The sequence below is a fragment of the Triticum urartu genome, chromosome 2A (assembly GCF_056163025.1).
Source record: "Triticum urartu cultivar PI428250 chromosome 2A, HENAU_Tu73, whole genome shotgun sequence".
Classification (NCBI taxonomy): Eukaryota; Viridiplantae; Streptophyta; class Magnoliopsida; order Poales; family Poaceae; genus Triticum; species Triticum urartu.
In genome coordinates, this window is record NC_141874.1 from 692812729 (window position 1) to 692826717 (window position 13989).

At 51.2% G+C, this 13989-nt stretch overlaps 5 pseudogenes; all 5 read right to left on the reverse strand.

Annotated features, from left to right (window-relative positions):
* Window positions 1-461: 461 nt before the first annotated feature.
* LOC147986814 (BTB/POZ and MATH domain-containing protein 3-like) lies at window positions 462-1980 on the reverse strand (annotated as a pseudogene).
* A 458-nt stretch (window positions 1981-2438) lies between these two features.
* LOC147986815 (BTB/POZ and MATH domain-containing protein 3-like) lies at window positions 2439-3165 on the reverse strand (annotated as a pseudogene).
* Window positions 3166-5750: 2585 nt separating this feature from the next.
* On the reverse strand, window positions 5751-6334 carry LOC147986816 (BTB/POZ and MATH domain-containing protein 3-like; annotated as a pseudogene).
* Window positions 6335-9303: 2969 nt separating this feature from the next.
* On the reverse strand, window positions 9304-10822 carry LOC147986817 (BTB/POZ and MATH domain-containing protein 3-like; annotated as a pseudogene).
* A 458-nt stretch (window positions 10823-11280) lies between these two features.
* On the reverse strand, window positions 11281-12007 carry LOC147986818 (BTB/POZ and MATH domain-containing protein 3-like; annotated as a pseudogene).
* Window positions 12008-13989: the final 1982 nt, after the last annotated feature.

Genomic DNA, 13989 nt, shown 5'->3' on the forward strand with positions numbered 1-13989 from the left:
AGGAAAGAAGTGCCATGACGAAGGTGGCGTGGGCGTCATACGGTTTTAAAGGATAGGGCTCTAGCGGGAAATCGAGTGGGAAGGGAAGGGTTCGACAGGAAAAGGGAAAGTGCGTCGTGGGGTTGTGTTTTTGTTGTGGGGACCAGGTGTTTGAGATAACATGGTGAATTGTTCGGTTAACCAGTGTTGTGGGGACCAGGTGTTTGAGATAACATGGTGAATTGTTCGGTTAACCAGAACCCTCTATATGGGTTTGAATTGGGGGTACAGGCGGTTGGATTTTTGGGAGCCCACTGGACGCTTATTTGGTGTTCGAACATGCTTGGACGTATGAGGAAAAAATGAGCTTCGACCTTAAAGATGACCTTAAGCATTTGGTTATTTTATTTACATGCATTGTAGCCCGTAGCAACGCACGGACATTCTGCTAGTACTATTAGTTATGCAAAATGAAAGTAAGTTCACTGCTTTGTACGGATCTTTTTGATCTTTTTCTTGTTTGGATCAGTTTTTTCCTCTCGGCGTCTACATTTTCCCCCTGAAGTTCCCTCCTCCAAAGCCATTGGGCGGCAACTTGGCATGAAGTGCTCCTTGAATCCCTCGGTCTCTAAGACGGCGCCAAGGACTTTTGGCGATGACATAAACCACACGCAATTACTCTTGAGAAGCTCGCAGTTGTGCTGACTCGCCAATGCGAAGGTGGACCTGACAGTCTTGACATCGAGCTTTTCACACAGCTCCTCCTCGCACATGGGCCTCAGCATGCTCAGCCCATACCTATCCGCGGCAACCAGCAAATGCTGCAGCGTCGCGACGCTGTGCCCGTCTCTGTGGTGGCACGGTGGCAGCGAATCCGTATAGATGTAGTGAAGCATCATTTGGAAGATGGTCGGCTCCACATCCACGACCTTGACGCGTCCCATGTCCTTCTCCGCCATGGGTCCAAAGAGCTGAGCTCGAAAGACTGGCGACCGCGTGGCCAGGAGGATCCGGTGTGCTGGAAACTCCTGGCCGCCCACGCGGAACGTGACGTCCACGCCTGTCGGGTCACCGATACAGGGCTCGAGGTCGCCCTACAGCACCAGTGGAGTCTCCTTGCTGACGGTGAGCACGCACCGTATCGTCATTCCGCGTAGATAAGACGTACTCCTTCGCGCGCCAGATGACCACCTCTGCTTGGCTGCTGGTCCTTAGCATCCTGAGCGCGAACTTGGCCTTCACATCCTTGGCTCCGCCGAGGTAGCGAACGTAGCATGAGGTGTTATCGCCACACCTGTACTGGTTGATCCCATCTAGGTAGAAGTTGAGCTCCCACTTGTAGCCGCCGACTTTGAAGACGGACGAGGTAACGAACTTGTCGACGCCCATGCCCTTGACTCCTTGAGCTGCAGGTAATCGGTCACCATGAAATCAAACGTCGCGGTGATGACGTGTAATGGATGTGGAGGACGTGGCCTCGGGTATCCAGTAGTAATCCCCCGCAGAGGTTGCGCCGTCTTTGTTAGCCATGGCCATCAAAGCTTTTGAGAATAAGCGACGGGTCTGATCGACAGACAGGAGTTGGCCGTAATCTTTTGCACGCCTAACCGTGTTATATGGAGATAGAGGACTTGTAAAGGCTGTGGAAAATACAAAGCGGTCACGGACTCCATGGCCGAGGAGGATACGGAGAGGAACATACCGTAAACTTGTACTCGACCTGAGGTTACGCCACCTTTCTGGTCGGCTGGAAAGTATTACGGCCTCTCCTTCGCAGCTCGCAAACTGCATCTCCATCTCCATCTCCACTATTATTAAACAATCAAACAAAACTTTCTTAAGTGCACCCCGCAATTACCCCCAACACATCGAACGACCCATTCACCACCGCATGATTAGTCCCACAAATCTGAATCTAACAACCATCATGGAGCTACTACCCCTATGGTGTGCACATAGCAATTTACATTGGCTGGCCGTCACTAGTAGAAAAAGGGCCATTTGTCCCGGTTCTTAAGGGCCTTTTGTCCCGGTTGTTGAACTGGGACTAAAGTGTCGTTACTAATGCCCTGGGCCTTTAGTCCCGGTTCTTACATGAACCGGGACAGATGGGCCTCCACGTGGCCCGTGCGGCGAGCCCAGGCAGGAGGCCCTTTGGTCCCGGTTGGTGGCACAAACCGAGACTAATAGGCATCCACGCGTCAGCAGCTGGCAGGAGCTGAGGTTTTTTTTTGAAAGGGGGTGGTTTAGGGGTTTTGGGGGGTTAATTTAGGTGTTTCATATATTGTGTTATCTAGCTAATTAATAGAGAGAAGTGTCCTCTCTTATCTTCGTGCTTGGTCGACGTACGCTACGTATTATATATACGTATAGAGAGGACTCGGCACGCTAGCTAGTAAGCAAATGAAGGAAACAGAAGATCGTCATGAACATATGCATACAGAGAGAAGTGATAACGACTACCTCTCCTTCTTCGACAGATTGGTCGGCTCCACATCCATGACCTTGACACGCCCCATGTCCTTCTCCGCCATGGGTCCAAAGAGCTGAGCTCGAAAGACTGGCGACCGCGCGGCCAAGAGGATTTGGTGTGCTGGAAACTCCTGCCCGCCCACGCGGAACGTGACGTCCGCGCCTGTCGGGTCACCGATACAGGGCTCGAGGTCGCCCTGCAGCACCAGCGGAGTCTCCTTGCTGACGGTGAGAACGCACCGTATCGTGAAGCAGTCGTCGCCTTAGCCTTCGCGGGACAGGGATTTCAGCCTCCACCTGCTCACGAACCTGCGGCGGCCCTGCTCATCATTCCGCGTAGAGAAGACGAACTCTTCGCGCGCCAGCTGACCACCTCTGCCTGGCTGCTGGTCCTCAGCATGCTGAGCGCAGACTTGGCCTTCACATCCTTGGCTCCGCCGAGGTAGCGAACGTAGCATGAGGTGTTATCGCCACACCTGTACTGGGTGATCCCATCCGGGTAGAAGTTGAGCTCCCACTTGTAGCCGCCGACTTTGAAGACGGACGAGGTAACGAACTCACCGACGCCCATGCCCTTGACTCCTTGAGCTGCAGGTAATCGGTCACCACGAAATCAAACGTCGCGGTGTGATGACGTGTGATGGATGTGGAGGACGTGGCCTCGGGTATCCAGTAGTAATCCCACGCCGAGGTTGCGCCGTCTTCGTTAGCCATGGCCATCAAAGCTTTTGAGAATAAGCGACGGGTCTGATCAACAGACAGGAGTTGGCCGTAATCTTTTGCACTCCTAACCGTGTTATATGGAGATAGAGGACTTGTAAAGGCTGTGGAAAATACGAAGCGGTCACGGACTCCTTGGCCGAGGAGGATACGAAGAGAAACATACCGTAAACTTGTAGTCGACCTGAGGTTACGCCACCTTTCTGGTCGGTTGGAAAGTCTTACGGCCTCTCCTTCGCAGCTCGCAAACTGCATCTCCATCTCCATCTCCACTATTATTAAACAATCAAACAAGAACTTTCTAAAGTGCACCCCGCAATTACCCCCAACACATCGGACGACCCATTCACCACCACATGATTAGTCCCACAAATCTGAATCCAATAGCCATCATTGAGCTACTACCTCTATGGTGTGCACATAGCAATTTACATTGGCTGGCCGTCACTAGTAGAAAAAAGGCCATTTGTCCCGGTTCTTAAGGGCCTTTTGTTCCGGTTGTTGAACCGGGATTAAAGTGTCGTTTCTAATGCCCTGGGCCTTTAGTCCCGGTTCTTACATGAACCGGGACAGATGGGCCTCCACGTGGCCCGTGCGGCGAGCCCAGGCAGGAGGCTCTTTAGTCCCGGTTGGTGGCACAAACCGAGACTAATAGGCATCCACGCGTTAGCAGCTGGCAGGAGCTGAGGTTTTATTTGAAACGGGGTGGTTTAGGGGTTTTGGGGGGTTAATTTAGGTGTTTCATATATTGTGTTATCTAGCTAATTAATAGAGAGAAGTGTCCTCTCTTATCTCCGTGCTTGGTCGACGTATGCTACATATTATATATACGTATAGAGAGGACTCGACATGCTAGCTAGTAAGCAAATGAAGGAAATAGAAGATCGTCATGAACATATGCACATAGAGAGAAGTGATATCGACCACCTCTCCTTCTTCGAGAGATTGGTTGGCTCCACATCCACGACCTTGACGCGCCCCATGTCCTTCTCTGCCATGGGTCCAAAGAGCTGAGCTCGAAAGACTGGCGACCGCGTGGCCAAGAGGATCCGGTGTGCTGGAAACTCCTGCCCGCCCACGCGGAACGTGACGTCCGCGCCTATCGGGTCACCGATACAGGGCTCGAGGTCGCCCTGCAGCACCAGCGGAGTCTCCTTGCTGACGGTGAGCACACACCATATCATGAAGCAGCTGTCGCCTTCGCCTTCGCGGGACAGGGATTTCAGCCTCCACCTGCTCACGAACTTGCGGCAGTCCCGCTCATCATTCCTCGTAGAGAAGACGTACTCCTTCACACGCTAGCTGACCACCTCTGCCTGGCTGCTGGTCCTCAGCATGCTGAGCGCAGACTTGGCCTTCACATCCTTGGCTCCGCCGAGGTAGCGAACGTAGCATGAGGTGTTATCGCCACACCTGTACTGGGTGATCCCATCCGGGTAGAAGTTGAGCTCCCACTTGTAGCCGCCGACTTTGAAGACGGACGAGGTAACGAACTCACCGACGCCCATGCCCTTGACTCCTTGAGCTGCAGGTAATCGGTCACCACGAAATCAAACGTCGCGGTGTGATGACGTGTGATGGATGTGGAGGACGTGGCCTCGGGTATCGAGTAGTAATCCCCCGCAGAGGTTGCGCCGTCTTCGTTAGCCATGGCCATCAAAGCTTTTGAGAATAAGCGACGGGTCTGATCGACAGACAGGAGTTGGCCGTAATCTTTTGCACGCCTAACCATGTTATATGGAGATAGAGGACTTGTAAAGGCTGTGGGAAATACAAAGCGGTCATGGACTCCTTGGCCGAGGCGGATACAGAGAGGAACATACCGTAAACTTGTACTCGACCTGAGGTTACGCCACCTTTCTGGTCGGTTGGAAAGTATTACGGCCTCTCCTTCGCAGCTCGCAAACTGCATCTCCATCTCCATCTCCACTATTATTAAACAATGAAACAAGAACTTTCTTAAGTGCACCCCACAATTACCCCCAACACATCGGACGACCCATTCACCACCGCATGATTAGTCCCACAAATCTGAATCTAACAGCCATCATTGAGCTACTACCTCTATGATGTGCACATAGCAATTTACATTGGCTGACCATCACTAGTAGCAAAAAGGCCATTTGTCCCGGTTCTTAAGGGCCTTTTGTCCCGGTTGTTGAACCGGGACTAAAGTGTCGTTACTAATGACCTGGGCCTTTAGTCCCGGTTCTTACATGAACCGGGACAGATGGGCCTCCACGTGGCCCGTGTGGCGAGTCCAGGCAGGAGGCCCTTTGGTCCCGGTTGGTGGCACAAACCGAGACTAATAGGCATCCACGCGTCAGCAGCTGGCAGGAGCTGAGGTTTTTTTGAAAGGGGGTGGTTTAGGGGTTTTGGGGGATTAATTTAGGTGTTTCGTATATTGTGTTATCTAGCTAATTAATAGAGAGAAGTGTCCTCTCTTATCTTCGTGCTTGGTCGACGTACGCTATGTATTATATATATGTATAGAGAGGACTCGACACGCTAGCTAGTAAGCAAATGAAGGAAACAGAAGATCGTCATGAACATATGCATACAGAGAGAAGTGATATCGATCACCTCTCCTTCTTCGAGAGATTGGTTGGCTCCACATCCACGACCTTGACGCGCCCCATGTCCTTCTCCGCCATGGGTCCAAAGAGCTGAGCTCGAAAGACTGGCGACCGCGCGGCCAGGAGGATCTGGTGTGCTGGAAACTCCTGCCGCCCACGCGGAACGTGACGTCCGCGCCTGTCGGGTCACCGATACAGGGCTCGAGGTCGCCCTGCAGCACAAGCGGAGTCTCCTTGCTGACGGTGAGCACGCACCGTATCGTGAAGCAGCCGTCGCCTTCGCCTTCGCGGGACAGGGATTTCAGCCTCCACCTGCTCACGAACCTGCGGCGGCCCCGCTCGTCATTCCGCTGAGACAAGACGTGCTCCTTCGCGTGCCAACTGACCACCTCTGCCTGGCTGCTGGTCCTCAGCATGCTGAGCGTGAACTTGGCCTTCACATCCTTGGCTCCGCCGAGGTAGCGAAAGTAGCATGAGGTGTTATCACCACACCTGTACTGGCTGACCCCATCCGGGTAGAAGTTGATCTCCCACTTGTAGCCGCCGACTTTGAAGACGGACGAGGCAACGAACTCGCCGACGCCCATGCCCTTGAACATACCGTGAACTTGTGCTCGACCTGAGGTTATGCCACCTTTCTGGTCGGTTGGAAAGTATTACGGCCTCCTTCGCAGCTCGCAACCTGCGTACTTACAATGATCTAATCACTAGTAGAAAAGGGGGCAAAGGTCCAGGCCGGGTCAGCCCATTAGTCCCGGTTCAGTCCAGAACCGGGACCCATGGGGGCATTGGACCCGGTACGTGAGCCCAGGGGGCCGGCCGGGCCACGTGGGCCATTGGTCCCGTTTCGTCTGGACCTTTTGGTCCCGGTTGATGGGACGAACCGGGACCAATGGTGCTGGCTCCTGGCCCACCACCATTGGTCCCGGTTGGTGGCTTGAACCGGGACCAAAGGCTCCCCTTTAGTCCCGATTCATGCCACCAACCGGGACCAATGAGGTGCCTATATATACCCCCTCGCGTAAGAGCAGAGCACACTGCTCTGTTTTTTCTGGCCGCCGAGGGGGAGAGGGCTTGGTGGTGCTCTAGCTCACCTCCTATGCACACAAGGTGTTCGATGGAATGCCCGAGCCACACTACTTAAGCTTTCTCCTCTCCAAGCTCGACCTCCAAGCTCCATTTTCCTCAATATTTGTCTAGGTTTAGCGGTCCGTCACGCCCCGTCCCCGTCTTCACCGCCGTCGATCACCCGTGCCGAGCTCATCGCCGGCACCACCGTGGTGAGCCTCTTGTTCTTATCTTCTTTCTGAAAGGAAAAATATTCTTACTTGTATGTTTACATAGATACTTGTATTATTTTCTTAAGTTTATTATTGCATCTTATATAGTGCGATGGTTTTGGTATCCGCCCCCGTCGGCCCTCGTCCTGTCTATGATTCGGATGAGGTATATATTATATTTATAACTATTGGTTCATTTATTGTTTATGAAAATTATGCCGACCAACGTGACATAGATTTTATTTATATAGGAGGTATGTGAACCGGAAATTCCAACCGACCTTATTGTCGAGAGGTTAAATTTAGTTGAAGAAGAAAACAATTTCTTGAAGGAAAAAATAAAAAAAAATTGAGGAGGAGAAGATGATATTGGAGTTGCATGTTGCGGATGTCATCGATGATCACAAGATCAAGATGGATGCAATGCGCTTGAAGATTAGAAAGATTAGAAAATATGCCATTCATACCGAGGCTTGGTATCATTATGCCATTGGATCAATTGTTACCTTGGTTGCGATTATGATCGCATTTGTTTTCGCATTGAAATGTTTTACATAGTTTCAATGTATGGTTTAATTAATTAGATGTTCTGGAGAGCTATATGTTGTTAGATGAGAACTATGTATGTACTTTGGTTTTAATGTGATGATGAACTTCTATTAATTTGGTCACTTAATTATCTATTCATGATGTTCTGTAATGGTTTTTGACACACTTAATTTTTCATACTGTGATGATTTTAGATGAACAACAATTGTACTATACTCGGCATTTTTTTGCCATTTACTCTAACTCAGTTCAGTCCATTTATGCTTGTTATTGCAGAGAACTGTACTTGACCATGAATAGAAAATGCATGTTAGGATGAAAATCCACCTTCAATCTATAAAATTTTATTCTTACACATACTCTAGGAAAAAAACTGGAAAGAAAATGTCTCAGTAAATGTATGCGCATTACAAAGGTTAAACTATTTACTCACTCCCTTGGAGGTTATATTCCTTGTAGTTTACACAGCCGGTCCCTTTTATTAAGTTGTTGGTATTCTTATCACAGTGCCTCGCTCCACTTGAAAAGCTCACACCTCCATGCTCGAAGAACAGAAATGCTGGTACATTGTTTGAATTTTTTTTGTGTTCCACTGTTGTGTTAGAGCCCTGGATGAATGGTGGGTCCAATTTAGAACTAGGAGGTACTAGAACTAAGATAGAAAGGTGGTTGTTGTCCTTGTCCCTTGTTGTCCTGCTGCGGCGTCATCGATCACAGGCTCACTAAGAACATGAGTTAGTGGATTTTTTATAAGAGTGAGGGTTTAGAGTGAGCGGGGCGGGGGTTGGGATTGGTCCATTCAGTTATGAGCGGAATAATTTCCCTACTTTAAAAAATATGGCAAATTGCATTTCATTAGAGATGGCTTTGAAGCAAATTGCATGAGCAAGCAATTCATATATTGTTTTTGATCAAGTCATACAATTTTCTGGTTAGGATCGAAAGGTAAATGCATTGGTTTATTACTTCAAGAGTTAATAATGGACATGGTAGCATATCAGTTGCAAGCCCAATAATGGACATCATATTTTGTTTCGTGATAACGCACGACATTCAACTGTATGTTACAATGCGGCAATTTCTCAGGAGACATTGGATCTGTCTTCTTGGCTTGTGGGCGGGGGCGGCACACGCCTCGTCCTCCTTGATGATGGTGGCGGATCGGCATGAACACGGGGGGAGGGGGGGAGGGGATCAGGGCAGAGAGCGGGGTGGTTGGTGGGGAGGGGGCTCCTCCTTAACGGTCTATGGGAAAGTACGGTGTGAAGGAAAGAAGTGCCATGACGAAGGTGGCGTGGGCGTCATACGGTTTTAAAGGATAGGGCTCTAGCGGGAAATCGAGTGGGAAGGGAAGGGTTCGACAGGAAAAGGGAAAGTGCGTCGTGGGGTTGTGTTTTTGTTGTGGGGACCAGGTGTTTGAGATAACATGGTGAATTGTTCGGTTAACCAGTGTTGTGGGGACCAGGTGTTTGAGATAACATGGTGAATTGTTCGGTTAACCAGAACCCTCTATATGGGTTTGAATTGGGGGTACAGGCGGTTGGATTTTTGGGAGCCCACTGGACGCTTATTTGGTGTTCGAACATGCTTGGACGTATGAGGAAAAAATGAGCTTCGACCTTAAAGATGACCTTAAGCATTTGGTTATTTTATTTACATGCATTGTAGCCCGTAGCAACGCACGGACATTCTGCTAGTACTATTAGTTATGCAAAATGAAAGTAAGTTCACTGCTTTGTACGGATCTTTTTGATCTTTTTCTTGTTTGGATCAGTTTTTTCCTCTCGGCGTCTACATTTTCCCCCTGAAGTTCCCTCCTCCAAAGCCATTGGGCGGCAACTTGGCATGAAGTGCTCCTTGAATCCCTCGGTCTCTAAGACGGCGCCAAGGACTTTTGGCGATGACATAAACCACACGCAATTACTCTTGAGAAGCTCGCAGTTGTGCTGACTCGCCAATGCGAAGGTGGACCTGACAGTCTTGACATCGAGCTTTTCACACAGCTCCTCCTCGCACATGGGCCTTAGCATGCTCAGCCCATACCTATCCGCGGCAACCAGCAAATGCTGCAGCGTCGCGACGCTGTGCCCGTCTCTGTGGTGGCACGGTGGCAGCGAATCCGTATAGATGTAGTGAAGCATCATTTGGAAGATGGTCGGCTCCACATCCACGACCTTGACGCGTCCCATGTCCTTCTCCGCCATGGGTCCAAAGAGCTGAGCTCGAAAGACTGGCGACCGCGTGGCCAGGAGGATCCGGTGTGCTGGAAACTCCTGGCCGCCCACGCGGAACGTGACGTCCACGCCTGTCGGGTCACCGATACAGGGCTCGAGGTCGCCCTACAGCACCAGTGGAGTCTCCTTGCTGACGGTGAGCACGCACCGTATCGTCATTCCGCGTAGATAAGACGTACTCCTTCGCGCGCCAGATGACCACCTCTGCTTGGCTGCTGGTCCTTAGCATCCTGAGCGCGAACTTGGCCTTCACATCCTTGGCTCCGCCGAGGTAGCGAACGTAGCATGAGGTGTTATCGCCACACCTGTACTGGTTGATCCCATCTAGGTAGAAGTTGAGCTCCCACTTGTAGCCGCCGACTTTGAAGACGGACGAGGTAACGAACTTGTCGACGCCCATGCCCTTGACTCCTTGAGCTGCAGGTAATCGGTCACCATGAAATCAAACGTCGCGGTGATGACGTGTAATGGATGTGGAGGACGTGGCCTCGGGTATCCAGTAGTAATCCCCCGCAGAGGTTGCGCCGTCTTTGTTAGCCATGGCCATCAAAGCTTTTGAGAATAAGCGACGGGTCTGATCGACAGACAGGAGTTGGCCGTAATCTTTTGCACGCCTAACCGTGTTATATGGAGATAGAGGACTTGTAAAGGCTGTGGAAAATACAAAGCGGTCACGGACTCCATGGCCGAGGAGGATACGGAGAGGAACATACCGTAAACTTGTACTCGACCTGAGGTTACGCCACCTTTCTGGTCGGCTGGAAAGTATTACGGCCTCTCCTTCGCAGCTCGCAAACTGCATCTCCATCTCCATCTCCACTATTATTAAACAATCAAACAAAACTTTCTTAAGTGCACCCCGCAATTACCCCCAACACATCGAACGACCCATTCACCACCGCATGATTAGTCCCACAAATCTGAATCTAACAACCATCATGGAGCTACTACCCCTATGGTGTGCACATAGCAATTTACATTGGCTGGCCGTCACTAGTAGAAAAAGGGCCATTTGTCCCGGTTCTTAAGGGCCTTTTGTCCCGGTTGTTGAACTGGGACTAAAGTGTCGTTACTAATGCCCTGGGCCTTTAGTCCCGGTTCTTACATGAACCGGGACAGATGGGCCTCCACGTGGCCCGTGCGGCGAGCCCAGGCAGGAGGCCCTTTGGTCCCGGTTGGTGGCACAAACCGAGACTAATAGGCATCCACGCGTCAGCAGCTGGCAGGAGCTGAGGTTTTTTTTTGAAAGGGGGTGGTTTAGGGGTTTTGGGGGGTTAATTTAGGTGTTTCATATATTGTGTTATCTAGCTAATTAATAGAGAGAAGTGTCCTCTCTTATCTTCGTGCTTGGTCGACGTACGCTACGTATTATATATACGTATAGAGAGGACTCGGCACGCTAGCTAGTAAGCAAATGAAGGAAACAGAAGATCGTCATGAACATATGCATACAGAGAGAAGTGATAACGACTACCTCTCCTTCTTCGACAGATTGGTCGGCTCCACATCCATGACCTTGACACGCCCCATGTCCTTCTCCGCCATGGGTCCAAAGAGCTGAGCTCGAAAGACTGGCGACCGCGCGGCCAAGAGGATTTGGTGTGCTGGAAACTCCTGCCCGCCCACGCGGAACGTGACGTCCGCGCCTGTCGGGTCACCGATACAGGGCTCGAGGTCGCCCTGCAGCACCAGCGGAGTCTCCTTGCTGACGGTGAGAACGCACCGTATCGTGAAGCAGTCGTCGCCTTAGCCTTCGCGGGACAGGGATTTCAGCCTCCACCTGCTCACGAACCTGCGGCGGCCCTGCTCATCATTCCGCGTAGAGAAGACGAACTCTTCGCGCGCCAGCTGACCACCTCTGCCTGGCTGCTGGTCCTCAGCATGCTGAGCGCAGACTTGGCCTTCACATCCTTGGCTCCGCCGAGGTAGCGAACGTAGCATGAGGTGTTATCGCCACACCTGTACTGGGTGATCCCATCCGGGTAGAAGTTGAGCTCCCACTTGTAGCCGCCGACTTTGAAGACGGACGAGGTAACGAACTCACCGACGCCCATGCCCTTGACTCCTTGAGCTGCAGGTAATCGGTCACCACGAAATCAAACGTCGCGGTGTGATGACGTGTGATGGATGTGGAGGACGTGGCCTCGGGTATCCAGTAGTAATCCCACGCCGAGGTTGCGCCGTCTTCGTTAGCCATGGCCATCAAAGCTTTTGAGAATAAGCGACGGGTCTGATCAACAGACAGGAGTTGGCCGTAATCTTTTGCACTCCTAACCGTGTTATATGGAGATAGAGGACTTGTAAAGGCTGTGGAAAATACGAAGCGGTCACGGACTCCTTGGCCGAGGAGGATACGAAGAGAAACATACCGTAAACTTGTAGTCGACCTGAGGTTACGCCACCTTTCTGGTCGGTTGGAAAGTCTTACGGCCTCTCCTTCGCAGCTCGCAAACTGCATCTCCATCTCCATCTCCACTATTATTAAACAATCAAACAAGAACTTTCTAAAGTGCACCCCGCAATTACCCCCAACACATCGGACGACCCATTCACCACCACATGATTAGTCCCACAAATCTGAATCCAATAGCCATCATTGAGCTACTACCTCTATGGTGTGCACATAGCAATTTACATTGGCTGGCCGTCACTAGTAGAAAAAAGGCCATTTGTCCCGGTTCTTAAGGGCCTTTTGTTCCGGTTGTTGAACCGGGATTAAAGTGTCGTTTCTAATGCCCTGGGCCTTTAGTCCCGGTTCTTACATGAACCGGGACAGATGGGCCTCCACGTGGCCCGTGCGGCGAGCCCAGGCAGGAGGCTCTTTAGTCCCGGTTGGTGGCACAAACCGAGACTAATAGGCATCCACGCGTTAGCAGCTGGCAGGAGCTGAGGTTTTATTTGAAACGGGGTGGTTTAGGGGTTTTGGGGGGTTAATTTAGGTGTTTCATATATTGTGTTATCTAGCTAATTAATAGAGAGAAGTGTCCTCTCTTATCTCCGTGCTTGGTCGACGTATGCTACATATTATATATACGTATAGAGAGGACTCGACATGCTAGCTAGTAAGCAAATGAAGGAAATAGAAGATCGTCATGAACATATGCACATAGAGAGAAGTGATATCGACCACCTCTCCTTCTTCGAGAGATTGGTTGGCTCCACATCCACGACCTTGACGCGCCCCATGTCCTTCTCTGCCATGGGTCCAAAGAGCTGAGCTCGAAAGACTGGCGACCGCGTGGCCAAGAGGATCCGGTGTGCTGGAAACTCCTGCCCGCCCACGCGGAACGTGACGTCCGCGCCTATCGGGTCACCGATACAGGGCTCGAGGTCGCCCTGCAGCACCAGCGGAGTCTCCTTGCTGACGGTGAGCACACACCATATCATGAAGCAGCTGTCGCCTTCGCCTTCGCGGGACAGGGATTTCAGCCTCCACCTGCTCACGAACTTGCGGCAGTCCCGCTCATCATTCCTCGTAGAGAAGACGTACTCCTTCACACGCTAGCTGACCACCTCTGCCTGGCTGCTGGTCCTCAGCATGCTGAGCGCAGACTTGGCCTTCACATCCTTGGCTCCGCCGAGGTAGCGAACGTAGCATGAGGTGTTATCGCCACACCTGTACTGGGTGATCCCATCCGGGTAGAATTTGAGCTCCCACTTGTAGCCGCCGACTTTGAAGACGGACGAGGTAACGAACTCACCGACGCCCATGCCCTTGACTCCTTGAGCTGCAGGTAATCGGTCACCATGAAATCAAACGTCGCGGTGTGATGACGTGTGATGGATGTGGAGGACGTGGCCTCGGGTATCGAGTAGTAATCCCCCGCAGAGGTTGCGCCGTCTTCGTTAGCCATGGCCATCAAAGCTTTTGAGAATAAGCGACGGGTCTGATCGACAGACAGGAGTTGGCCGTAATCTTTTGCACGCCTAACCATGTTATATGGAGATAGAGGACTTGTAAAGGCTGTGGGAAATACAAAGCGGTCATAGACTCCTTGGCCGAGGCGGATACAGAGAGGAACATACCGTAAACTTGTACTCGACCTGAGGTTACGCCACCTTTCTGGTCGGTTGGAAAGTATTACGGCCTCTCCTTCGCAGCTCGCAAACTGCATCTCCATCTCCATCTCCACTATTATTAAACAATCAAACAAGAACTTTCTTAAGTGCACCCCACAA